The sequence below is a fragment of the Vombatus ursinus genome, unplaced genomic scaffold (assembly GCF_900497805.2).
Source record: "Vombatus ursinus unplaced genomic scaffold, bare-nosed wombat genome assembly UNPS02014801.1, whole genome shotgun sequence".
Taxonomy (NCBI): domain Eukaryota; kingdom Metazoa; phylum Chordata; class Mammalia; order Diprotodontia; family Vombatidae; genus Vombatus; species Vombatus ursinus.
In genome coordinates this window covers 11,765,408-11,790,665 of record NW_020954579.1, presented here as the reverse complement: position 1 = coordinate 11,790,665, position 25,258 = coordinate 11,765,408, and the positions used below count along the sequence as shown (strand labels likewise).

The 25,258-nt window shown below is 36.6% G+C and overlaps 1 protein-coding gene across 7 annotated transcripts in view; it reads right to left on the bottom strand.

Moving 5' to 3' along the window:
• TANC2 (tetratricopeptide repeat, ankyrin repeat and coiled-coil containing 2) overlaps positions 1 to 23,404 on the bottom strand; it is a 519,058-nt gene extending 495,654 nt beyond the window's left edge. For 6 of the 7 annotated variants that reach the window (XM_027872925.1, XM_027872927.1, XM_027872928.1 and 3 more), the window contains exons 1-2: positions 23,347 to 23,404; positions 14,338 to 14,432 (exon numbers count right to left, since the gene is read on the bottom strand). The gene's annotated coding sequence lies outside the window, so the exon portion shown is untranslated. The remainder of the gene's footprint in view (positions 1 to 14,337; positions 14,433 to 23,346) is intronic. The other variant, XM_027872926.1, reaches the window with a different exon arrangement.
• Positions 23,405 to 25,258: the final 1,854 nt, after the last annotated feature.

Sequence of the window (25,258 nt, the reverse complement as noted above, 5' to 3'; positions counted from 1 at the left end):
ACTAGCTGTCCCTAATCCATCCTATTCTTGCTCCAACTCAATTCTTCGCCCAATTCACCTGACCTTATAATATCAAAGATACATGTATTGAAGGGTCAACTCTACAGACTGTTCATCCAAGTGTATAGCACAATGGGCAATATTATTCATCAATTTTTCCCACCCTAATTCAGGCCATCATCATCTCACACCTGTACTATTAACTTCTTAACTTACATCCTTGTTTCCAATTGTTGTCTTCCCAGTGTCCAATCTAACCCATGTTCCACACAACTATCAAATTAATATATCTAAAACATAGATTGGTCTGATCACGTCACTCACCTACTCAAAAATCTTGAGTAACTCCTTACTGGTACTAGAAAAAAATACAAACTCCTCAACATGACATATACAATCCTCCACAATAAGGCTTCAATTTACTTTTTTCAGAGGCATTTTCATAGTACTCTACTTCATTCATTCCACATTGTAGCCAAACCGACCTACTAACCATTCCTAAATTCACCATTCCATGTCTCACCATCATGCCTTTGCAATATATCCCCCAGGACTATAAGGTTAATCCCACCTCACTTATACTTTTCAGAATCCCTGTCTTTCTTCATAGCTAAACTCAAGTGACACCTCCTACATTAAGCTTTTCTGGATACCTCTAGTTTTGGCATTATCTCCCTCCTGAAATTACTTTATATTTACTTATTCTTGTAATGCTGAATGAAACAAAGTAGATAAAGTGTTGGACATGGAATCAGAAAGATCTGAGTTCAAATTCAGACTTAGATACTGTGTGACCCTGGTAAGTCACTTAGTCTCTGTTTGCCTCAGTTTCTACATCTGTAAAATGGGGGTAATAACAATACTACTTCCTAAGGTTGTTATAAGGAAAAAACGACAGAAGTTTTGTAATGAGTTTTGCAAAATTTAAAACACTATATAAATGTTGGCTATTAAAGTTGTATCCCCCAGGAGAATGTAACCTCCTTGAACAAGTACTATTTCCTTTTTGTCTCAGTAATCCCAGTACCTAGCATAATGCTTTGCATATAATAGGCACTTATAAAATGTAAGCTAAATAGAAATTAATCCCTGTGTGGATAGTTAGGCTGAACGATTACAAACATAAATAATTAGAAAGACTCTATAGGGTTATAGGACTTGATGTAATGAGCAAAATCTCATCTGTAGAAACTTGAAGGTCTCACCATTCACATGTAATAACTATCATTTATATCATGCTCTAAAGTTTGCAAAGTGCTACAGATACAGAAGCAGATGCAAATACAGATGCAGATACAGATACAGATATAGATACAGAAACAGATGCTTGTATCCACAAGGGAAACTTCTCTATTTGGATTCTACGCTGGACATAATCCAAGACAGAAGCAAACACCTTTGGTTAACATACATCCCCCTTTTCTATACTTCATTTAATATCAATAATCAAAAGAATATCAATGTTATCTGTTCTATCTGTAAAGGAATTATTCATGACTAACATATGTATGAGAAATACCTTCTGAAGGACAGACATCAAAGGGGAATCCTGTTCTATGAAATTTTTTTTAATATTCAATAAATAATAAGCACAAGTAGCCAATGAATGTCACTGTAAAGAAAGTCTGCTACAAAACAGTGCAAAAGCCTACCTGTTCCTTCTATTTTCCTAAAGGATGCTCTCATTATATGTATAAATTATACTCCTAATCACAGGAAAGTAGGCATACAGGTATGCAGCTATCTCTATCTACTTTCTCTATCAGGATTTTTAGTAGTTAAGCCCAGGATTTTTAATAATCATTCAAGATCTTCCTCTTCTTTGGTTATCTTGAGATGTGCACTCACCCACAAAATGGTGTCATAGCAGAACAAACCACCTTTCCGTATTCTTGGTTTTGTAACTTTACTGCCATTTCAACTTCTAACTGTGATATTAAAATCCAAATGCAGTCACTTCACTGTCACTGAGGGAAAGCAAAGTTTGTTACAGAAATTGACAGATATTTTACATTTTTTATCTGTTATCCTCAGTTTCATCCTTAAATGCTCTGAGGATGACAGCAATTAATTGATATACTCAAGTTTTCTAAAAATCATTTTTCCCTCTACTGATTGTTTTATAAAGTGATGCTGAAAAAACTTCTACCATCCTCTTCTTCCACAAAAATCTAAAAATCAGTCTGGATCTTAATCAATATTGTCCTTGGCTATCAACTCTTCTCTCCCTGTCATGGAGAACAAGTGTTTCCTAGGTTTCCTAGGTGTTCTAGGTACTTTTAGTTCTTGTGATAATTGCTTTATATAAGCTAAATTTCCATAGAAAATTATGAAGATTAATGAACTTAATATTCAGTTTTAAAAGTTGGAAAGTCAACAAATAAAACCAAAATAAGCATGAAAGAGGAAATATTGAAAATGAGAAGAGAAATAGATAAACCAGAATCCAAAATGCCTATAGAAATGATAAGCAAAATTATTGGCCAGATATCTAACAATTTAAATCTGCAGCCAGCCTGACTGAGCAGAAAACCAAATCAACAAAATAACAAATGCACAATGAAATCAAAATATAAAATGACAAAACTAATAGAAAACCAACTAGATATACTAAATAATCTAATTTCAGGAAAGGAAAGGAAAGAGAACTAATTGTAAAGGAATTAGGGAGGAAGGGAAGGGAAGACAATGAGCATTTATATAGTACCTATTATATGCCAGGTCCTGTGCTAAGTGCTTTTACAAATATTACCTCATGTGATGCACACAACAAGCCTGGGAGGAAGGTGTTATTATCTGCATTTTGCGGTTGAGGAAACAGGCAAAGAGGTTAAATGGCTTGCGTTAGGTCACACAGGTAGTGCCAAGCCAGATTTTAACTCAAGTCTCCCTGACTCTAGGCGTACTACTCTATCTACTGTCCCACCTAGCCACTTCTAAGGAAGTCAATGATAAAAAGAAATGCCCCATACATACCAAAATATGCACAATATCTATAGCAACATTTTTTATAACAGCAAAGAACATTACACAATGCAAATGCCCAATGATTAGAGAATGGCTAAATAACTTGCGGTACAAGCATGTAATAGATTATTGTGTCATAAGATGAATATGATGAAGATGGAGAAGCATGGAAAGACACATGAACCAATGCAAAGTGAAATAAGCAAAGCTTATTATATAATATAATTATATTATATATGTGATATATGATATATAATAATTATATAATATAAAAATGATAAAGAGAGTATTTATTAAGTGGTTACTATGTGCTAGGTACTATGTTAATTTAAAGACACAAATAGTCCCTAACTTTTGGGAGTTTACATTCTAACGGGAGAAGGCAACACATAAAGGGAAGCTGGAAAAGGGTGGGAAGGGAAGGTGGGAGAATAGGGGCAAGGAAGCTGTTGAAGAGGTAGATTAAGTCTAGAGAGTAACTCTAGCCAGGAGTGAAGAGTATGGATGGGGTGCCTCTTTCAATGGTCTTTTCTAATGGTCCAGACAAAGAAATCAACAGTCAAGAGAGGAGGCCTCAGGGCAGAGGTGTCTTCATTTAAAATAATAATAATAACAATAAAAACCATAATAAAAGCTAATATTTATACAGAGCTTACTACGTACCAGGCACTGTGCTAAGCACTTTACAATTATTATCTCATCTGATCCTCACAACAACCCTAAGAGGTAGATGCTATTATCATCTCCATTTAAGAGCTGAGGAAATTGAGGCAAACAGAGATAGGTGAATTAACCAGGGTCACACTGCTAGTGTCTGAGGCCATATTTGAACTCAGGTCTATCCACTGTGTCACTCAGCTGTGCCAAAGTGACTATTCAATGCAAATGGAAAGAACACCATCACCAAAGCAACTGAAACTGAACACTACAAATCATGATAATCCTCAAAAAGGAGATAATGAAAACGTATTTCAATACTGCCTCTTAATGTTAACCTTTTTTTAATTTGTTGGTTGGCATTTGTTGGTCTTACATTTTTCTCTTATTTATTCTTTGTCACAAGGGACAGCGCTCTAAGAACGGGTGCAGGGAGGTACACTGTGAAATGTAGATGATATAAAAACAAAAGATATCACTTGAATCCGTTATCTCATCAACGTTTAGTACTGGCACAGAATGAAACCTCTCCAACATGTTTTCTTCCTGTGTAATTCTTGACTATGCCTTCACATAAATCCTTCAATAAGAAATCTACTCTCTTTGGAGGACTTACTCTAGGTCTTAATATTTCATGACTTGCCTGTGTGGCACTCAGGTACCTTATCCCTTACTCCAGACATATGACCCAATTCACCTTTTCTTATCTTTTAGTCTACTTCATCACTTTTCCTTCTTATCTTTTATACTACTTCTTAAATCCAATTCATCATTAATAATAGTCTGCAGCCTACTTTCACGACAAGGCATAAGTAGTTTCAGGGTCTTTCTGGAGGGTCCTTAGATAACCAGGATGATCTTTACAAAGCCTAAGTCTTTGCAGGTACTCCTGAATTCTTTTAAAGTTGTTGGGAACTCACAGACTGGAAACCTTATAGAGGTTAAACAGGAGAGAAAGGAGGGGGAAACTGAGTATCCTTACAAAAATGTTGTTATTGTTCATTCATTTCAGTTGTGTTTGAATCTTTGTGACCCCATTTGGGGTTTTCTTGGCAAAGATACTACAGTGGTGTGCCATTTCCTTCTCCAGCTCATTTTACTGATGAGGAAACTGAGGCAAACAGGGTTAAGTGACTTGTCCAGAGTCACACAGGTACTAAGTGTCTGAGGCCAGATTTAAACAAAATATGCACATCAAATCATAAATACTCAGTATATAATTAATGGCAAATATATACACAAACAGCAACCTTATCAATGAAAGGAAGCAAAAAATCTTTGGTCTCATCCAAAAGAACGTTCATCCGACATAACAATTTTAATAATGACACCATTCTTCCTAGTCACTGGTTCAAAACAGGGCCAAAAGGAAAAAGCACTATTTACAGAACTGTCGCTGCCTTTTCCTGCATCTCTTTTGTTTTTTCTCTTATTTCTCCAAACCACATATTGGTCAGTTCTAGCAGGACTCAAAAAGTTAAAATCAACCTGTTCGTTATAGAATCATAGGATCGTGGATCTACAGCCAGAAGGGACCTCAGACACAAACTAATTCAACCTTCACATTTTACAGATGTAGAAACTGAGGCCCAGGCTGATTAAGTGACTTGTCCAAGGTCACAGAGGTAGCAAATACCAAAGGTAGAATCTGAACACAGGTCCTGAGACTTCACAAACAGTGCTCTTTCCATCATACCACGCAGCCTCCTATATGTCTAAGAAAAAAAGAGGGGGTACTATCATTTGGGGGCAGCTAGGTGGCAAAGTACATAGATTGCTGGTCCTGGGGACAGGAAAACCTGAGATCAAATCTAGCCTCAGACACTAGCTGTGCAACTCTAGGCAAGTCATTCACCCCATACAGCAGATAGGCCTGAACAGCTCAATGAAATCATAAGCTATGCTGGGCAGGGTTACCCAAGACAGACAAAGTTTAGTGGAGAGTTCTGACAAAAAAATGGTGATCTACTGGAGAAGGAAACCCCATGGAGAAAGTAGTGCAGGGGTCACAAAGAGTCAGGCATGACTGACCAACTGAACAACAGCTGCCATGTTATTTTCATTTATTTATTTATTCCATTCAGTTATTTCATTTATATATCATATAAAATTTCTCAACATAGACTCCCCTTAGTTGCAAAGAATTCATCAGCAGAATAATGCTGACCTACTTTAGTATACTGCCTACTCAGAAAACAAGTAATTTCTGCTTTTACAATTCACCATTAGGTACCACATAACACCTCTTTTCAAAGATCTATATACTCATACAAAGATCTTCTACTTAAGAATGTAAAACCCTTCTTTCGACAGTGGATGAAAAATACTATTGACCAAGGTAGGATTCTTCTATAGACTGATAGCTGAATTTTAGCTAAAGTGTTTTTTAAAAGAAACTAAAGAATCTGAGCGGTTCCCATTTGTTACGAAAATGCATTTAACTCAAGATTCAGCCATTGCTGAACATTTTCAATTCTACACAATATAGGACAATCAGCTGAAAAAAATTAATCTATAGAGATTAAAAGTAATTTACTTCTTCTGTTTCAATATAAACTTTAATTAACCGGAAGGTTTAGAATGCTCAGGCTGGAATGATCTGAATAATTAACTATTTAATAATATAAGTACTAAGACAGAGGGTTTGGATATTTTTATTTACCAAAATATACATAAAACATAAAACCAAAGGAAAGTTTTTATAAACTCATCATTTTGTAAATAGTCCCTGTAACAGCTGTATCACCAGCAATAGGATCATGATAAGGCACACAAAATACACTTTAATATTTAACAACCGAAGTTACTTAATGCCAAAGAAACCATAGCAACTCACACCTTCTCTTCATGTACTCTGGTCTCAGAAGATGAGAAGGTTGTAACGCTCCTTGCCAAAACTAAAACCTCCACTGGTGCCATTCCACCAATTGCCTCTCCTATAAAATTTTGCTCTACCCATCATTATTATGGATAGCCAGGTAGTTCAGTGGATAGAGTGCCAGGCCTAGAGTCAGAAACATGAAATCTTCCTTAGTTCAATTCTGGCTTCAGAACTTACTAGCTATATTACCCTGCCTCAGTTTCCTCACCTGTAAAATAAACTAGAGAAGTAAATGGCAAGCCGCTCCAGTATCTTTGCCAAGAAAACCCCAAATGGGGTCACGAAGAGTCAGACACCATTGAAAAACAACTGAACAACATAATTGCTACTTCCATCACTACTCCCTTTTCATCTTCCATCTTTAGTTTCTCCCTCTCTTTCATCTCTTGCTCTCTGTCCAAAAACATGCACAGGTGTCCTGTATCCCAAAACAATAACAACAAAAAATGCCTTCTCCTGACCCTTCATACTGGCTATACTCCAGTATGAACTTTACTTTACTGTATTATTTTATAATAGCTTCCTTTCCAGAAAACTAGAACTAATTCAAAGCTCTACCAAAAATGAAATTAATGTACCTTTTTTTCACAGCACTGAATTTTTCATTTTTTAGTATCTTTGCCAATTTAATAGGCATAAGCTGATATCTCAAATATTTAATTTTAATTTCTAATGATAAGAAATTTTTAATACTTTTCAAGTGGCTGTTTAATACTTTTAAAGTGGTTGTTACTTTTGCTCCCTCTCTCAAAACTTCTTATTAATATTCTTTTAATAACAAATTTATTTAATGGATAATGGCTCTTACTATACATTTATATTAATTCCTTACAGATTTTGGATTTCAGACTTTTATCAGAAATATTTAATGACACCACATACCAAAGTAATGGTAAGTAACCTTAACATTAACAAAATTTAAATTCTAAAGAACAACAGAAGGAAGTACCTTTCAGACTTGGGGCTTGGAGGAGAATGCATAACCAACAAGGGACAGAGAACAAAAAAAAAACAATTTTTATCACATGAAGGTGAAAGCTTTTGCATAAAGAAAATCAATGCAATTGGAACTAGAAGAGAACTAGACACTGGGGAAGGAGGATTTTTACATGTAATATCTATGATAAAGAACTAATATCCAAGATTTACAGAGAATTGATAGAAACAAGAACCATCCCCCACAGATAAGCAGTCAGAGGATATGAACAAAGAATGTTTAGAAGATAAAATGTGAATGATCAAAATCCAACTACCAAAAGAAAAAATGTTCCAAATCACTAAGAGATATCCAAATTAACATAATTCTGGAGTTTGTGAATAGATGTGAATCTATGAAACTGACAAGTGAACTTGTGATTTAACAGTAACTAACATTTATATAGCCCTTCAAGGTTTGTGAAGTGTTTTCCATATATTTTCTTCTTTTATCCTCACAACAACTCTGAGAGTTACTGTAATCACACTATTATGATCTCCACTCTACAGATGAGGAAACTGAGGCGTAAAGGTTAAGTGACTTGCCCAGGGTCACCCAGCCAGGATGTATTAAAGGTGGGAATAAGATGATAAAATTTGAAAACAATCAATACTGGAGGGAACAAAAGTATGACAGGCACACACAATAATACTTGAGCTATAAGGTGGAGACCAATTTGGATCTACGATAGAAAAGTAACTAAACTGCTCATAAAACTGTGAGCCAATAATACCACTGCTAAGCCTTTACCCCAAGAAAATCAAGACAGAAGGGAGAGTCTCATGTATCCCAGATATTTACAACAGCTCTTTTTCTGGTAGCAAGAACCTGAAAGCAAAGTTGTTATCCAACAATTCAATTCAGTAAGTCCATCAACTGGGAAATGGCTGAACAAACGGTAGTATATATTTGTAATGGATTATTATTTCATTATCAAAAGTGACAAATGTAAAGAACTCAAAAAACTTAAGATCTGGATGAACTGATACAAAGCAAACAATACCAAGAGAAAAAAATACACAAGTATAATAATGTAAAAGAAAATACTACTAAAAGACATCAGAATTCAGATAAACACATTAACTAATGAAAAGGACGAATTCACCACCAATGAAGATGAAATTAAAGCAATTATTAGGAACAATTTTGCCCAACTATATGCCAATAAAAATGACAATCTAAGTGAAATGGATGACTACAAAAATACAATTACCTAGATTAACAGAAGAGGAAAGAGAATACTTAAATAACTCTATCTTAGAACAAGAAATTAAACAAACCATAAATGAGCTCCTTAAGAAACAGCCTACAGGACCAGATGGATTTACAAGTGAATTCTAACAGACATTAAAGGAACAATTAAACCCAATAGTATACAAACTATTTGAAAAATAGGTTTTTTAAGAAAAGTCCTATCAAATTCCTTTCATAACTCAAATATGGTTTTGATACTTAAACCAGGGAGAGCAAAAATAGATAACTACAGACCAATTTTCCTAATGAATTTTAATGCAAAAATATTAAATAAATACTAGCAAGGAGACTACAACAATATATCACAAAGATCATACACCATGACCATATGGGATTTATACCAAAAACGCAAAGCTGGTTCAGTATTAGGAAAACTATTGGCATAACTGACCATGTCAACGACAAAAATCATATATTATCTCAATAGATGCAGAAAAAGCTATTGACAAAATACAACACACATTCCTATTAACAACACTAGAAAGCATAGACATAAATGGAACTTTTCTTAAAATGGTAACTAATATATCTCTAACACCAAGAGCAAATATTATCTCCAAAAGGGATAAACTAGAAGCCTTTCCAATAAGATCGGGGGGCAATGTTATACTAAAAATGCTAACTATAGCAAGAGAAAAAAAAGAAATTGAAATAAAAAGAAATGACAACCAAACTATTGCTCTCTGTAGATGATATGATGGTATACTTAGAAAACCCTAGAGAACCAACTGAAAAGTAAGCTGAAAAAATGAACAACTTCAGCAAAGTTGCAGGACATAAAATATACTCACACAAATCAAGCATTTCTATATATCACTAACAAAACCCAGTAGGAAGAGGTAGAAAGAGAACTGCCATTTAAAATAACTGCAAACAATATAAAATACATGAGTCTACCTTCCAAGACACACTCAAAACTATATGAATACAATTACAAAACATTTTTCATACAAAAAACAGATCTAAACAACTGGAAAAATATTAATTACTTACAGGCTTAATCAATATAATAAAAATGATAATTCTACCTAAATAATTTTCTTATTCAGTGCCATGCCAATCAAACCGCCAAAGAATTATTTTACAGAACTAGAAAAAATAATAACATTCACCTGGAAGAACAAAAGGTAAAGAATATCAAGGGGATTCAACAACAACAACTGCAACAAAATGTGAAGGAAGGCAGCCTAGCAGTACCAGATTTCAAACTATATTACAAAATGGTAATCATCATAACAATCTAGTACTGGCTAAGAAGTAGGATGGTAAGTTAGTGGAATAGAATAGGTATATAATAAACAGTAGTAAATGATGATAGTAATCCAGGTTTTGATAAACCCAAAGATCCAAGCTTTTGGTCAAGAACTCACTATTTGACAAAAACTGCTGGAAAAACTGGAAAGCAGTCTGGCAGAAGCTAGGTATGGAACCAACATCTCACAATGTAAACCAAGATAAAGTCAAAACGGGTGTATGATTTAGACTTAAAAGGTGATGCATAAGCAAATTAGGGGTGCACAGAAAAATGTTCCTGTCAGATTGATGGATAAGGGAAGAATTTATGACCAAACAAAAACATACAGAATCACGTAAGGCAGAATGGATAATTTTTATTACATTAAATTAAAAAGGGGTTGCACAAACAAAAGCAATGCAGTCAAAATTAGAAGGACAGCAAGAAACTGGAGGTGGGGAGTTTACAGCAAGTTTCTATGATAAAGAGAAATTTCTCATTTCTCAAATACTCTTTGACCCAGAAATTATACTGCTAGGAATATACCCCCAAAAAGAAAAGTTCCATATTCTTCAACATATTTATAGCATCACTTTACATAATAGCAAAGACCTAGAAATAAAGCAGATGCCCTTCACTTAGGGAAAGGCTAAACAAATTACAATATATGAGTATAATGGAATGTAGCTGTGCTCTAATGGATAACATGTTTCACTATCAGTCCTCTGGAACAGTGAATAATCATTGTATTGATCTTAGTTCTTACAACTTTTAAAGTTGTTTAGTTTTACAATTAGTTGTTACTATACAAATTCTTCTCTTGGTTCTGCTCATTTCTTTCTTCGTTAGTTTATTAAAGCCTTCAAAAATATTCATTTTTATATTGATGTTTTGCATAAGCTGTTCTTTTGGTTCTTTTACTTCACTCTGCATCAGTTCATATAAGTCTTTTCATGTCTTTTGAAATCATCTATTTCCTCATTTCTTTCTCAATAGTGTTGTAAGAAATTCATATACTATAATTTATTCAACCATTCCTCAAATGATGGACATCCCCTTAATTTCCAGTTTTTTGTCACCATAAAAAGACTCGCTAGAAACATTTTTATACGTAAAGACCCTTTTCCTTCTTTTTTGATCTCTTCTTTGTGTAAGTCCAGCAGTGGTATAGCTTGATCAAAGGGTAGATACTGTTTTGCCAATTTTTTTTTGTCATTCTTTTGTGTATAATTCCAAATTGCTTTCCAGAATGGTTGTATCTATTCATAAGTCCACCAACAGTGCATCAATGTACCTATATGACCCGCCAAAATATATCATTTTCCTTTTTGGTCATCTTTGCCATTCTGATGTGTGACACAGAATCTCAGAATTGCTTTAATTTGCATTTCTCTAAATAGAAGTGATTTGGAGTATTTTTTCATACAACTATTGAAAGCCTGGGTTTCTTCCTTCGTGGACTGTCTGTTCACTTCCTTAGAACATTTTTCAATGGGGAATGGCTATTTTTATTATAAATTTGAAATAACTCCTTATATATCTTGGAAATAAGTCCCATATCTGAGAAACTGCAAAGAATTTTTTCCTAGTCAACTGTTTCTCTCTTAATCTTAGCTTTATTAGATTTTTGAAAAAAAAATTGTTTTATGTATTTGAATTCATTCATTTTCTCTTCTGTGATCTTCTCTATCTTGTTTGGTCACAAATTTTTCTCTTATCCTTACATCTGCTAAGTAGTTTTTTCCATGTTTCTCTCATTTCTTTATGATGTGTGCTTTTATATTTAGATCATGTTCCCCTTTTAAACTTATCTTTGTATAAGACATAAGGTCTAAAGAGAATTTCTCTCATACCCACTGTCCAATTTTCCCAGCAGTTTCTGTCAAATAGTAAGTGCTTGTTCCAGTTCTTGGGGTCACTGTGTTAACTAATACTAGGGTATCAGATTCATTTACTTCTGGATGTTGCATAACTAAACTGTTTCACTGATCAATCTACTTTTTCAACATTATAAAACTATTATAATAATTACCGCTTTGTAGTATAATTTGAGATCTAGTACCGCTAGGCCCCCTTAATTCCTATTTCATTAGTTCTCTTCAAAGTCTTGACTTTTTTTCCTTCACGTGAATTTTGTGATTATTTTTTCTAATTCTTTAAAGTAATCCTTTGATAGTTTGATTGACATGGTACTCAGTAAGTAAATTAATTTTAGATTAAGTAATATTGTCATTTTTGTTATACTGGCTCATCCTACTCATGAGCAATTTATCTTTTACCAATTATTTCAGCGTGTTTATTTCTGTAAACAACTATAGCTGTATTTATATAGATCTTGTGCATATCTTAGAAGGTAGAATCCCAAGTATTTTATACATTCTGTAGTCATTTTCAATGGCATTTCTCTTCCTATTTCTTCCTATTGGGTTGTGTTGGTACCATACAGAAATACTGATGATTTCAGTGAATTTATTTTCTATCCTGCAAGTTTCCTGAAATTATTGTTTCAATTACATTTTTAGTTGACTTTTAGCATACCATCATATCATCAGAAAAAAGTAATAATTTTGTTTCTTCTTTACTTACGGTCATTCCTGCAATTACTTTTTCCTGTCTTATTGCTAAAGACTACATTTCTAGTACTATGTGAAATAGAAACAGTGTCAATGGGCATCATTGTTTCACCCCTGACTTTACTGGAAAGGATTCTAGTTTATTTCAATTACAAATAATGGTAACTCTTGATTTTAGATATACACTATCAAACATTTTAATGAAAGATGACTGTTTTCTACTGTTTTCAACCAAAACAGCTATTGCATTTTTGTCAAAAGCTTTTTTCTGCCTCTGATAAAAGCATATGATTTCTGTTGATTTTGAAATTAATATGGTTAATTAAGTTTGTAGTTTTCTTAATATTAAGCCAACCCTGTATTCCTGGTAAATCCAACCCGGTCATAGTGTATAATCTTTGTGATATGTTGTTAATTTAAAATTTTGGCATCTATTTCTGTTAGAAATGTAAGCCAATAGTTTTATTTTTCTTTTTTGATTCTCCCTAGTTTATACATTTAGACTACTTCTGTGTCATAAGAGGAATTTCATAGGCTCTCCTCTTGCTATTTTCGCAAAAAATTTAGGTGACATTAGAATTCATTGTTTTTTGAATGTCTGATACTATTCACTTGCAAATTCATTCAGTCCTGGAATTTTTTTCTTTGAAAGTTCATTTATGACTTGAGTTGCTTAAATTCTTTAAATCTTGTTCTGTTAATTTGAGTATTTTATGGTTTTGAAAATATTCACTTATTTGACATAAGGGATTGGTCTTGGTGGCATATATTTAAGCAAAATCGTGTATACTGTATCCTTTTTTTTCTTCTTCACTTGAGAATTTTCATTTTTCATTTTTGATACTGGTAATTTCATTTTCTTCTTTCAAGGTCCTTTTTCATTATAATGCTGATATTGTGTAAATTGTTCTCCTACTTCTGTTCATTTCTTTGAGATACAAACCTACTAGTATATAAGTGGGTCAAAGGGTATGCGGAGTTTAGTAACTTTTGGCTATAAATATAGTTCCAAACTGCTTTCCAAATGACTGGACCAATTCACAACTCTACCAATAATGCATCTATGTGCCTGTTTTCCCACAGTCCCTCCAACATTTCTTATTTTCCTCTTGTGTCATCTTTGTCAGTCTGATGGATATGAGATAGAAGCTCGGAGGTGCCTTAATTCACATTTCTCTAATTATTAGTGATTTGGAGCATTTTTCATATAATTATTAATAGCTTGGAATTCTTCCTTTGAAAACTGTTAACATCCTTTGACAATCTATATATTGGAAAATGGTTTTTTGCCTTATAAATTTAAACAATTCCTTCTCTATCTTGGACATGAGACCATTATCAGAGAAACTTACTGCAATGAGTTTTTTCCCCAATTACCTGTTTTCTCTAATTTTAACTGCATTCAATTTGGGCAAAAATGTTTGTTCTATATAATCAAAAATTTCCATATTATTTTCTGTGATTCTATCACTTATTTATGCATGAACACTTCCCCTATCCATAACCTGAAAGGTAATTTTTTCCTTGTTCCTCTAATTTGCTTACAATGTTATCTTTTATGTCTAAGTTATGTATCTATTTGGAGTTTATCTTGATATTTAATATGAGATGAGGGTCTACCTAGTTTCTGCACGACACCTACGTCTTCATCCAAATCACTGGTAAAAAATGTTCGGCAAAATGGAGCTAAGAATTTCGGTACTCTACTAAAGATCTCCTTCAAGTTGATAGTGATTTTAATTACCCTTTCTGCATGCAGTCTAAATCCACCTAACTATACTATCATCCAACTCACATTTCTCCAGCTTGTCCACAAGGACCTCATGAGAGATTTTGTCAAATATCTTGCTGAAATCCAGGTATATTATATGCATGGTATTCCCTTGATCCCTGTCAAAAAAGGAAATGAGGTTAGTGTGATATGACTTGTTCTTGGCAAACTCATTGTAGCTTACACTGATCACCACTTCCTTTTAAAATTATATGGTCACAAGTTATCTTTAAAGCATTATAGTCTGGAATTCTGTTAAGAATAAAATCAGGCACAAGGGTCCATAGTTTGAAGAAACTACCTTCCTGGCCTGACTCCAGTCATTCAGCAACATGACCAATTTAACTTTTTAAGTAACTGATTATTTAATTTTCATTTTTAAGTAACTGATTTAATTTTTTATCTTATTCTTCCAAGAGAAAGGGGGGAACAGAGGGAAGAGGAGGAGAGAAGAGGGGAAGAAAGGAGAGGGAGAAGGAGGAGAAAAGACATGAGGGGGAGGAGGAAGAGAGAATGAGAAGAAAGGGACATAGAGGGAAAGAGAGAGATGGAGGGAGATGGACAGCAAAGAGTTGGTCAAGGGGAACACAACTATTGAATATCAGGTTAAAAGTACAAAATAGCAAGGCAGGGAATGATAAAAATAAATTCTACCTAAAATTAGCCTTATTAATTCTGGTTTATCTGAAGAGAAACAAAAACTCTATTCCAAGATATTTGGTATGTGCATACTCAGACACTGGTATTGAATTTTATGCTGCATACTAACATTACTCTGCATGACTTACAACAAGGTTTTTGGATTTACTAAAGGATTTCATGGGGCTAGACCACACTTACTTATAGATCACTCCTCAGTCTGCTACCTAATTTGTTCCCATATTAATTTTCATCAATCTACTGCAATCCCAGGGGTAGGGTTGGATATTTCTTCTTTAATTATTAAATCCTGACATCTCTCAATAAATAATCAATTAAGTTCAGATTCACCTATCATCATCCCTACAACTACACACTACTTCTGATTTCTGGAAACACAGTTCCACCATTAGATTAATTCAGGATAATCAAAATCTCTTTCCAAGAATTCTGTTGGGGCAGGTAGGTGGCACAGTGGATAGAGCGCCAGCCCTGGATTCAGGAAGACTTGAGTTCAAATCTGACCTCAGACACATAACACTTACTAGCTGTGTGACCCTGGGCCAGTCACTTAACCCCACTGCCTAGTCCCCCCCCCCAAAAAAGAAGAAGAATTCTATTCTTCACAAGTTGAAGGTTGAAAGAATTTCATTAGAAAAGACATTTTTCTTTATCTTCTGTCTTATACCTTCTGTCAAACCTCCTCTCAATGGTCTCTTTATCCAGCCTCACTCCTCACACAATTCTCTTTATGTTTCTTCATGAGTTAAACAGTTCTCCCAAAAAAGCATTCCTTTACTTCATTCTAAGACATCCAAAAAAGTCTTCTCCACAGTTTGTTTCGAATATTTCAAATCTTTCTCCATTAACTATCTTTGGTTTCTCTAGAATCATGCTTCATAGAATGGCATTTAAAACTGTTACTCTCTAAGCTACTCTGCCTCTTAAATTAAGAGATAGTAACAATTTCTATAGTCTCTATAGGAAAGACTATAGGGGAAATGCAGGCTTTTTTCTTTTTAATACAACCAAATTGAGACTAACTATAATCTAAAGGAACTTCATTCTAAGAGAACTCATTAATTCAATTTTATATGCAAATACTTTTGATATAGTACTTCTTGTGGAGGTGCTAATCTAGTCAAGTTTTCACCTGCTGCAACCTCAAGACAATTTACACACAATTCAAAAAGATTCGAGATGTCACCACCATAGGTACTGACTCTCCTGACAAAAAGCCTCATCTACAACTGACTAGTACTTGACACAATCTTGAAGTTCATCACTCTTAAAACAACTACATGATAAGCCTCTCAAAACTTAGCTAGGCTAGTAATCAGACAAGACATAGCGTCCATCTCCAGGTCACAAGCCAAGCCTTCTAAGACCTATTAGTGTTTATGCTCTGCTGCTGGCACAGCCTTTAAGAAACTAGGGCCATCCATACACAGAGTATGACTTTAATAAAAATATTCTATATTTTCCAAAATTAATATTTAAGACCCTACTTTCTACCTCATGTTTTTCATTGCTTAAATCTTATACTTGGAACATAATCAAACATACTCTACTGAAAAGGGGGGGGGGAAGAGCTGCTACTGCATGAGGAAAACAAAGCTCTGTCTTTATGCTCTTCCTTTTCTAACCTCCAACATTCAGGTTTGTGAGGGACATACACGATAAAACATATACCCGTTCCTGACCCTTGCAACTTTCATTTTTAATTTCTTGAAATCTAGTAGCATTTAATGCTAGAGATTCTGTTCAAATAAATGTCTGACAAGTTGCCCCACACAATTATAAGGCCTACATTTAGTTTTACAAAGGATCTATAGTACTTAATAACTATAGGCAGAATAAGCAAGATATGGCAGTTGAGTCACAATCCATTCCAAGAAAAAAAAACACTAAAAATCAAACAAATTTCCAAAATGGCTCACAAAGAATTCAATTATTGCACTAAATGAAGAGTGCTAGAAAGTATTTTTTTTAATAGAGCCAAACATGATAGCTTATTTTGACTTGTTTTCAGTGGGATAGGGATTTGGGAGACAGGCAGACAAGAAGTCCCTATCATATAAATCTCTTAGCATCACTATCTTCATAAACTAAACTAAGAAAAATAAGTAGTCATCAAAGTAACAAAATAGATTAAGCTAAAACAAGCAGATGAGTGTCCTCAAGTTAAAAAAAAAGGGGGGGGGGAATTTTGAGATATTGGCTAAGCCTTTTGCAACTAACAGCTTTTTTCAAGTCACTGAAATCAAATTTGGATATTCTGAATGAGCTAAAGTATTCTAGTCAATCTCAAAAATGTCTGTAAATATAAGGTAGGAGATAATTTTCCAACCTAAGGTACAGAATCCAGTGATGTTCAAGAAAAAAATATATTTAATCATTTTTGCTCTATGCTAAGAGAGAAAGAAGACCAGTGTTCAATGTATCAGTTATCAGTATGTGTTTGTAGTAAGCTATCTCACTGCTAACCATTCTTCCATTGAATTAACCAACAAGTGCAACCATTTCCAGGATTTATTTCTACCTTAATCGAAGTGTCCCTACATCAGTATTGCCATAGAACAGTGCGGGGCTTCAAATTTATTAATGGAATACACATACACTCTCTTAGTAGAATCTGAGAACACAGAAAAACCCCATAAAGAAAAGGAGATGCAGAGATGTTTTGAAGTAAAATAAAGGAAATTGTGCCTTACTTCATACCCAAGAATTCTTCCATTTAGTATTTTATGCATATATAATTTAATACTTGGAGGAACAAATAGGAATAAGCAATTCTCATGAAACCTCTACTCATACTAGATTTTTTTTTTTAAAAGCTGGTTCCATGGAGCAGAGTTTAGGAAGCAGTTTAACACTATCATACCGAATGGGCACTGGAGAGGAGTCAGAGAACAGAAAAAGTAAACCACAAATAAAAGAGTGTAAGTGTTTTGTTGTTACTGTTTTTCCTTTTTGCCATTTTGGGTCTGTTAGGGTTTTGGGTGTTTTGTTTTGTTTTTTGAGGGGGTAAGGAAAGAAGAGAAAGAAAAGCAGATTGGTTGCACTCAAGTTAGTAAACATTTATTTATAATAACAGGGCAGTCAGGTGGTACAAGTGGATAGAGCACTGGGCCTGGAGTCAGGAAGACCTGAGTTCAAATATGACCTCAGACACATACTAGCTGTGTGACCCTGGGAAAGTCACTTAAACCAATTTGCCTCAGTTTCCTCATTTGTAAAATGAGCTGGAGAAGAAAATGGCAAACCAATCCAGTATCTTTGCTAAGAAAATCCCAAATAGAGTCACAGAGTCGGACATGACTGAAATGACTGAATGACAACAAATTTGTAATAATACAAATTAAAATGCCAAGGTTTCACCTCACACTCATCAGATTGACAAAGATGACAAGACAAAAATGATAATTGCTGCAAAAACTGAAGACATGCCCGCTAATGTGTTTTTGGAAGAGTCCTAAATTGGTAAAACTACTCCGGAAAACAAAACAAAATGCTATTTTTTTTTTAAAAATCATTAAACTGTACATACTCTTTGACCTGTGATTCCATTGCTGAACATCTATCCCAAGTAAGTCAAAGACAGAGAAAAAGATATATATATACAAAAATGTTCATGGTAGCACTTTTTGTGGTAGAAAAGAATTCAAAACAAAATAGGTATCTATCAACTGCAGTACAGCTAATCAAATTTTGGCACACAAATGCAAATAAGAATAATTTAGAGAAATTTGGGGAAACTTATGTGAATGGATGCAGAGAGAGGTAAATGGCACCAAGAAAGCAATTTACACAATGACCACAATACTGAAAGTACTGTGCAAGTAAAGTATTTACTGAAAGTAAAATTGTTACTCTGACTGATGCAATGGCCAATCTTGACTTCAGAGAAATGGAAGAGTAGCATGACTCTTGCCTCTTCGCAAAGTGATGAAATGTAGGTCTGGAGTAGGGAATATGTTATTATTAGCTCGTTTTACTTAACTATTTTTTATACATGGAATGGGGAAGGGATATCACCAAGAAGTGACAGTGATATAAGAAAGCACGTTCTGGGTTTTGTTTTGTTTTTTTAATAAAGCTTTAGAGTAGAAAAGTCACATCTTGAACTACATCAAAATTAACTAGCTGGCATTACAAATTAGTGAGGGTACAGTTTTCTAAAAACATTGAATTTACTAAACTTTCTGTGCTATCTAAATATATGCCATGCTTAAGCTTTTAGATATCAACAACTAATATTTAATGAAGTCACATATTAACTTACGTATACAAATGTATAGAAAAGATGATAATTAACAAAGCATATTTATCAAGCTCCTTTACATTCAAGACACTGGTCCAAAAAATGAAAATAAAAAGACAAAAGTGAAATTGTCCCTGGTGTCAAGGATCTTACATGATATAGAGGGAGACAACATGTACATATGTAGGTATACAGTACATAAAATAAACAAAAGTTACATGTTTGGGGGGGTAGGGGAGAGAGAGCAGATGAGGGAATGTCAGAGAATGTTTCCCATAGCAAGTGGTGCCTCCACTCAGCCTTTCAGGAAACCAGGATTCTAAGAGGAGGAGGTACGAAGGGAATGTATTCCAGACATGAAAGACTGTCAGTATACAGGCAGAAAGAAAAGGAAATAAAGTGCTATGTAGGAGGAATAGTAAAAGAAAAAAAAAAAAGAATGCCACTTGGGCAAGACAACAGAATATATGAAAGAGGAAAATGTGTAAGAATGCTAAAAAGATAAGTTGAAGTCAGATTGCAAATGACTTTATATGCCAAAGAGTGTAGTTTATATTTGATCCTAGAGATAAGAGAAAGCCCCTGGAACTGACAGAGGAGGGAGTAAAAGATGATTCCATGTTAATGAGGGAAAAGGACTTTTGGCACTGTGTGTGTGTGTGTGTATGTGTGTGCAATGCGTTTAATGAAATGAAATCTTCATTGAGTCTTGGAGGATAGACACTTGGAAAAGTGAAATTATCAAAAGTGGGTAACAATCCAGGAAGACTTGGTAGCAAGATGTGATTTGCCTAGTAAGAGTAGTCAGTACATATGATACCATTTAAACATGTACCAAATGACTATCATAAAAACTTTCATTAGAAATTAGTAATTTGCATACTCCAAAAAAAAAAAAAATACAAGACTAACTTTTCCAAAGCTTTCCTAGAGAAATTTAGTACTTAAATGAAACTGGTCTTTGTCAGTAAGTAGATCTGGAGACAAACCATTAAAGATTACTTTTAGAATAACATACCAGTTGTAGCCAGGTGGCACAGCGGATAGAGCACCAGCCCTGAAGTCAGGAGGATCTAAGTTCAAATCCGGCCTCAGACACTTGACACTAGCTGTGTGACCCTGGACAAGTCACTTAACCCCACTGCCTAGCCAAAATAATAACAATAATAATAATAACATACCAACTTCAGTCTCATCTACTTCTTTCATATTTAACAAAAATGATCATAGAAAAGAAATGCTGCCTCCCCCACCCTCCACCCTCAAAAAAAGCAGTCATAAGCACTGAAGAAGACCGAAAAGTGTCATTTTAAACTAAATATCCATCTAAGGTGACTTGAAGAATCAATCAATAAAGAAATATTTATTAATACCTACTATGTGCCAGGCACTGTGTTAGGAGTTAAGAATATAAAGACAAAAATGATACAGCCCCTGTCTTCAAGGAGATTACATTCTATCAGAAAAGTTGGAGCTAAAGAGAGCTTTGGAAGTCATCTACACTAGCCCCTTCATTTGAAAATAATGACATTAAGGTTAAGTGATTTACTCAAGGTCACATGAAAAGTGGCAGTAAAAAGTTGATCTAAACTGGATGTTCTTGCAACTACAACTTTGAGTTCTTAGATGCCCCCTGAAAAACCATTGCCATTAAAAAAATAAAAGGCTTTATCCTAGCAGTACTGATTTCTCTCATTTCTCAATCCCAGAGAAAATGACCATAACAAAAACCTGAAATAAACTTCCACATATAAATTACCCTACATAATTATGTATTTTTATCTGTATTTTGTATAGTTAATGTTTAATTCTTACTACTTTTTCTACCCCAGTTTTTCTACCCCATAATTGATATTTAAATTATTATCGATAATCCATAATTATAATTGAAGTGCTATACTGGAGCACAATGAAAAGCTTTACAATCTAACTAAAATTTGATACTTTTTAGAAACTAAAAACAAAGGCATCCTATTTACTACAGACTAATTCCACTTTAACAAAATCCTGCAACTGTGGAGTTTCCTTTTGAAAGGTATTAATATGCATACCCACTAAGGAAGAAAAACGGAAAGAATTAGTTGTTCCAAAGGAGTGCAAACCACCTACTTATTCCCCTACCACTGGAGTCCATTCCACTCCACTGGGGGGCAGTAATAACAAGCGAAGACCAGGGCAATGAGGTACCTTTTTCTAAGGACAGCCAGTGGGTGGCAGCATTTTAGGCTACAATTCAAATAAAACATCAAGTCAATTCTTATTCTCATCTGGCCTGCATCCTCAATTCTCTATTCCCAGGAGGATTCCAAAGTGAGGATGGCACCTCCTAAAATTCTGTTGCCAGTACAAAGATAATCCTCCAGGAAAGGCCAGTTTGGTTTCTGATGCCAGCTGGACCCTTACTGATGTCTGTACAGAATTTGTATCTGAGTTACCCAAGCATGGTATGAATTTTCAACTTAACTAGCACAATGCCATAAGAACAATATTAATGGAAATTATTATATTCCCATAAAAATATCAATTACATCAAAGTATATGCCATTTCACTGACTTAGTGTCATAGCATGACATCATCATCAATGCATGTCTTATGTTCACAAAGTATGTGCATCAGGTACATAGCTCATTGAGCTATCTTTTGTTACTTCTAAAAGAAATTCCAGATATGCTTTAGCAGATAATTCTCTGGAAACACAAAGATATTTCATGAATTGTAGTCACAATTGCTGCATGTTTTCCAGCATGGATGGTAATTTTAAATACAGATTACAGCTTGATATTCTATTTTTGCAGCCATACTTCCAAAGATGATCCTCCACCTGCGAGATGCTGAAAGAGCTTCACAACTCATATCTATGTATCCATGTTTTTGTTCTTTATTCTACATTTACTGTATCCAGTTTTGTCTTTGTACTTCATCCTTGCCCCAAAATCAGAAGCCAAGAATCAATGCTGCACTACTAAATATCACACCTTACCTTTAACTAACAGCTTTTGGCTCCTATACCAAAAAGAAAAACCACATCCTAAACATGTATTCTTTTTCCTTTCACCATAGTGCCTCACTTTCCTTATTCCAGATATTTTCCCCTATGTAAAAAAAAAAAAAAAAAAAAAAAAGGAGGAAGGTGATACTTCCCCTTTTGCTTAGTGATCTCAAGTGAAGAGACTTAAAAAGCTCCCTTTTTTTGCTTGGAGATGAGCAGGGAGGAAGGAGAAAAACATCAAAGACCAATAATAAATCTTTTTACTAATAGCAATGTTTTACATATACCATTATACACTGTCCACACCTGGAACAGAAGAAAAAATATGCAGCCCTGTGGAAGCTTCACATGCTGAAGGAGAAAGAGGCCAAGATATTTGGGAAAACCTATATCTTTTCCCCACGTCAAACCCACCATAGATTTGTGGTTTTTTTTTTCATATCCTTTCACGTGTGCATTTTTTTTTTCCCAAAAGCTTGCTTCCAATCCTGCCTTCTCTAGACTCCACAAGAAACATAAGCACAACCTCTACCAAGGAGTCTTTTCCTCTCTTGTTAGCCTTTCATTCTATTCCCTTTCCCAAAGGAATTACCATCACTCTCCACAGCAGTTCCGTGAAGCATTTCACGCCCCACTGGCCAAACCCCTATCCTATGCCTTAACCTGGCACCTTTCACAAATAATTTTCACAGATCCTTTTTAGCTGCATTTCCGCGGCACCTTCTGTAGCTCGTTGCAGCCAGCACATCCTCTGCCACGTTTAGCAAGGGAGGCTTCTTCGCATCGATCCTTGGGTGCACCACCCTAAGCTGGAGAGGACTCGCTCTTCTGGTACCAAATTCCATGACACTACCGCCGCCGCCGGGGACACTGAAGCCACTCACACTAACCCCCCTCCTCTCCCCTCCCAGGAGGCCCGGTCACTGAATGCCTGCCACCTGAGGTGCCCCCATTTCGCGCCGACCAGCACCCAGGGTCCCTCCGTGGTCCATCCCCACCCCCCCTTCCAGCCCTATCCCCCCACCTCGGATTCGTGGGAGGGGGAGGATGGGGGGGAGGAGAAGAGGATGAACCTTCACGAGTCACAGGAACGAGGAACACTTCCCTTCCTTCCTTCCTCCCTCGCCCTTTTTCTCTTACCTGCTGCTCTGATGGGTGGCCTCGCTGCAACCCGGCGTCAACGCCCACCCCCCAGTCCCAGTCCCAGCGAATCCGGGGAGGTGGGGGGCTGGGGGGGTCTCCTCTGCGGGCAGAGGCGACGACCCTCCTCACTCGCCCCCGGCAGGCGCCTCCCGAGCCTCGGACTCCCCTCTCTCAGCAGCCCTGGTCTTCTTCTAGAGGAGCCGTGCGGGGCCTCCCCCACGGGCCAAGTCCAATCCGCTGTAATCTTATTCCTGTCACCGGAGCCGCGGGCGGCGGACACGGCGGCGGCAGAGGCGCCGCCTCCTCCTTCTTCTTCTCCTCCTCCTCCTCCTCCTCCTCCTCGCTCCCGGGGATGAGGAGGGTCGCGGTCTTTCTCGCGCACTCGCGCTCGAGCCCGGGGATAAGGAGGGTCCCGCGCTCGCGCCCGTGGATGAGGAGGGTCTCGCGCTCGCGCTCCTCTCCTCGCGCCCGCAGCCGCCCAGTTCCCCCTTCCAGAGCTCGGGGTGGGGGTGGGGGTGGGGGGAGAATGGGGCGGGGCCGCTTCGGAGGAGGTAAAGAGGCGGGAGGCAGGGGGTGGGAGGGAAAGAAAGAAGGAGGTGAGACGGTAACCTCAGCCCTCTCGGTTCTTTTCTCCGTCGGCTGGGGCCCCAGCAGCGGCCGAGGCGTGTGCGCGGTGCGGAGCCCGGCAGCTGCAGCCACGGGCTTGGCTCCCCTCGCGGCGCCCGTTGAAGCGCTGGGGACGTCGGACCCCTAGGATGGGGTGGGGTAGGGTGGGGCGGGGAGGGAAGCAAACCCCGCTGCTCCCGGGCCCTCCTACCGGGATCTGGAGAAGGCGGGGCGAACCAGGAAAGGAGAGCGCGTGCGTGGGGGCGCGTGCGCCCCCGCCCCGCAGTATCCTATACTGTAAGAGGAGGGGCAGGGATGGGAGGCGGAGATGGGGCTCGGGCCACCCTGGTAGCCCAAGCTTTATCTGTACGAGCCCTGAGCATCCTAGGATCATAGGAAGGAACCATTTAGTCCTAAAGACTTCGTTTAACAGATGGGAAAACTGAAGCTTCTAGAGGTTGAGTGACTTCCCCAAGGTCACACAGGCAGTAAGTAAGGCTTGAGTTGTCTTTGCATCCCTGGCCCGTACTAAGTGCTTGTTGAATTGAAATGACAAAGATAGATTTGAACCCAGGTCCCACGCCTCCAAATACATTATACTATGTTCTACCTAACTCTCAAGTAGAGATATCAGCAAACTAGTAAGGAAGGGAACCTCATGCGGCCTCACTGAGAGGTTGTTTGGCTGGTTGTTTGGCATGATATGAAATAATTGTGTGAAGGGCATTGTGCTAGCAGTTATATTATTACTAGATGAGAGATAGAAAGACACCACCCCAAAGTATTTCTTTTCTTGGAGTGATATCTGCAGTCAGGGGCTCCCACATTAGGAGCTAGCTTTCTATTCTTGCTGTTTCAAGTACCCAAGTCTTTACCTCCCACACAGGGCACCCTCCCAAAACCCTCCACAGTACAGATTCCCACGTCCTGGTCCTAGTCCTCCCTGAGGCATTTTCACAGAATCAACTTAAGTGTTTGACGTGTTGCTGGCTGATCTCTACTTAATGCTGCAGTGTTGTTCTTGCCTGGAATTCTTATCCTTAACTGTAATTTAGGGTGTTCATTCCTTTCTGTGGATAGGGTAATAGTAGGGAGATCCCAAGGTTTCCTCTATCAATATGATCAACAATAGAAGCTCTTTGCTGCAGTTACCAGTTCTGGCAAATGAAATGGCTGACCCAAGAATTCATCTTGTTGAGATTTATCTCTATCCAGGGCCAGGCCTGATCAAGCTCAGGAGTGGAACAAAATGAGACACTCAGTCCATCTAACATTTAACAAAGGCAAATTTACTTAACAATAG